Raw genomic sequence first — 3,568 nt, 5'->3', positions numbered from 1 at the left:
TGCCAGTCGGGAGCGTGACGAGCGCGTGCACCGTGGATGCGAATGCCCAAAAGACAAACAAGACGACAAACGCCACAGAAGCCGACATCGCCACTCAATGGCTTTTGTTTATTTATGTTTTGTGGGCAGACCACGAGCTGCGCCCCATAAAGTGTGCCACACGGCCTAAAGTTTTAATAGTTGACACTCTGCTCTGCTACTCGTGGCCCCTTCTCCTCCGCCCTCGCACCCACTCCAAGTAGACTCACTCGACGGGCCCAAGTGTTACCAAAAATATACAGATTTCTGTTGTTGTTTTTCCGTTCCACTCATGATTGTTTTTCTATTTTATTTATTATCGACTTTGGCGTTGCCTTTTGTTGACAAAATTTATCACATACAGCGATTTGTTCATTCCATGGCACACTAACAATTCTGGAGTGCTTTGTTTATCTGCAACCGAATTAATTTTCTTATAATTTGAGAGCAACTAATAAATTCTTATTGTGCATTTTTAACAAATTTATTGATTTTATATTTGGAAAACATTGTGGAAAACTACAAATCTTTCAAATATACCAACTGAGTGATTACCAAGTTTTGTGATAAAAAATGTAAATAAATATCGAGAAAAATGTTAATTACTTCTATTGAAACATAAATAATCTTAGCACAAACAGAAAAGAGCAAATCTTTAAACTAATACCTCCAAATATATAAAACATATTGTATTGTATTACAGATATTCATGACAAGAAAGCTCTGGACTCAAATTCAGATTCTGTCAGCAATTGAAATATTTGACTGTTATTTTTGTACAGGTAGGTGGTTCCCAATAAATTAAGCTTTAAAATTTCACAAATTCGCCTTTGTTATTATACATTAAAAAAAGTGTCAAATTAGAAAATAGTTTAATTTATGCTTATTTATTTATTAAACAATACACTCTCTAAAGCTAGTAAAAATGGCATCAATGGATTGACAATATTGTAGAGAATGGCTAAAATATTAATCTGAATCTCGTGAAGAGCGCCTCTGATCCATTTACTAGTGATTTTGGAACCCTTGTATACAGATTACTCATGAGATTGGGTTGTTTTATTCTGAATATATTCAATTGAAGGCTTTCTATACTTAGAACTGCATCTGAAAGCTGACTTCTGTTTTGTGAAGAAAATGAACAAGTGAGTAAATTAGTCCAGTTTCTAAACAAATTACATGCAATCGTGAAAAAAGATGAAAACTTTAAATTACTTTTGATATTACCTTTTGTATAACTACTCCATAAAATTCGCGATTTACAACCAAGGCGGCTAATACCCTTTCAATTGTGTAATACCCAACATATGTCACATTCTGTTCAGTTAAGCCCAATTCCCTACCCATTCACCTCGCTTGATAAAACAACATTAACAAGTTTTGCTCAGTTTTTTGAGGAACTAACTCATTACCACACAATGCGACAATAAAACTTAATGTACACGCCAACAAAATGCCACAATGCATCGCAAATTTATGCGAGTCTTGGTTCTGTCCATCGCAAGCAACGGAAGGAAGTCTGTGCCGCCAAAACGGAACCATCTGTCGTCCTCTGGTCAAAAATGAGTGACAACAGTTCGAGTGCAGCACAACAAAAAAAAAAAAAAATAAATAAAAAAAAAACAGAAACAGAAAAAAGAAAAGGAGAACAAAATTTAAACACTGGCAGCTCCAGTTATTAAAAAGCGATAAACCCAAGGCATTGGCGAATTGTTGAACACCTTGGCCGACCTGGTAACGGCGTCAGCAGCCGCCCGAGTTGTGGCTGTCGGAATTATTGAATTCTTATGCTAAAATAATGTGCCTACACAATTGTAGAGCGACAGAGAAGGAGAGGTAGATAGAAGGACAGAGAGAGAAGGAGAGAGAGAGAGAGAGAGAGATAGAGAGAGAAGATGCAGTGCAGCCGCTGCCATCGATCAGTAATAAATTTGTTCCGTTGCAGTGCGAGAAGCGGCGGCCCCGACAACGCCAGCCGACTTGGCCAACTAAGACCGGGCGGGTGAGCAAGTGGCAAAAAAAGAGGGCTAATGTAAATACACACACGGGCGCATGTCGCGCGTTTGTACGTTTCTTTAATTCATGAGCGAGGATCGATGCCTTAATGCCACTGACTGGGTGACTGGAGAGCTGGAGAACTGGAGAGCCGACTGCCCTGACTGAATCGACCAAATGTTCAGTGATGCGCGCAAAGTTGGCCAACTGCGCGATAAGTCATTGAAAGTCAATAATATGTTGCGTATTTTCCAATGTACTCGCATTGTATAATAGCAATCCTATGAACAAGAGAATACAAGTACGGATACAGTATACCCTTCCCCACCAACTTATGGAGTCCTTTATTTGTGCCTTATGGGTCGTTTAATGCTGAATAAATTATTGTGAATAAATTATAGATTTGGGATGCAATTATTTATATCTCACTCAGCTGCATTCAACATATGGGATAAGCGATCATACACTTTATTTATTTATTTATATTTAATTCAACAAACACTCACTGTCGACTCGGGAAAACAATATATACAAAATTTCATTGTTATTATTAAATTTATAACTAATTGTAAAAATTATTATATAACAAAAAACTTTTAAGCTAGGAAAGCCTAAACAAAATCAAATCAAATAGCTTTACTGCATAAGGGGATTAGTTTCTACTCATATCGCTTTTGAGAATAATTGCGTATTCCATATAGTTTATTGATTGATTTTTTTTTTCATTTCTTTTTATATTTTGTTAGGAAAACATAAAAATTATAAACAAAAACCTGTTAAGCTAAGAAAGCCTAAACAAAATCAAATCAAATAACCTTACTTCATAATAGATTAGTTTATTTAGAAAATAATTGCGTATACCTGATAGTTTATCAATTAAAACACAGTAATTGGAATATATTTTTCATTTCTTTGTGTATTTTGTTAGGAAAACATAAAAATTATAAATAAAAACCTGTTAAGCTAAGAAAGCCTAAACAAAATCAAATCAAATAACTTTACTTCATAATAGATTAGTTTATTTAGAAAATAATTGTGTATACCTGATAGTTTATCAATTAAAACACAGTAATTGGAATATATTTTTCATTTCATTGTGTATTTTGTATCACATATGTATATACAAAATACATTTCATGCCCTAGCACCATTACGGTGTTCAGCCTCCTCCAATAGATAGTGAGACTCATCCTTATAGTATAGACTAAGCTTAAAACTTAATAGAGAGTATAGAACTAACTGAAGCTAAGTAAGTACGGCTTCGTAAAGGAAGTGAATGGAAAAAGAAGCCACTGGTTTAGGCATCAATGGAGCGCTGCACGTAGTAGCTACTGCTGCAGTCCTCATCCCATCGGTCTTATCCACAGTCACACATTTCTGTGTCTTATTTATGACTTGGCCGCTCAGCTGCAGACTGAAGCCGCTGCCAACCGTGAAGAAGACTATCTGAGATTTGTTTTTCATTAATTATGCATCTTTGCTTGTTTGTTTTTGTTTTGGTTTTGGTTTTTATGCCGCCACTGCAGATGATAAATAGCTCGAGATTAATAAGGCG

The sequence above is a fragment of the Scaptodrosophila lebanonensis genome, unplaced genomic scaffold, assembly GCF_003285725.1.
Source record: "Scaptodrosophila lebanonensis strain 11010-0011.00,11010-0021.00 unplaced genomic scaffold, SlebRS2 tig00000001-arrow-pilon, whole genome shotgun sequence".
Taxonomy (NCBI): domain Eukaryota; kingdom Metazoa; phylum Arthropoda; class Insecta; order Diptera; family Drosophilidae; genus Scaptodrosophila; species Scaptodrosophila lebanonensis.
This window is presented reverse-complemented; position numbering follows the sequence as displayed.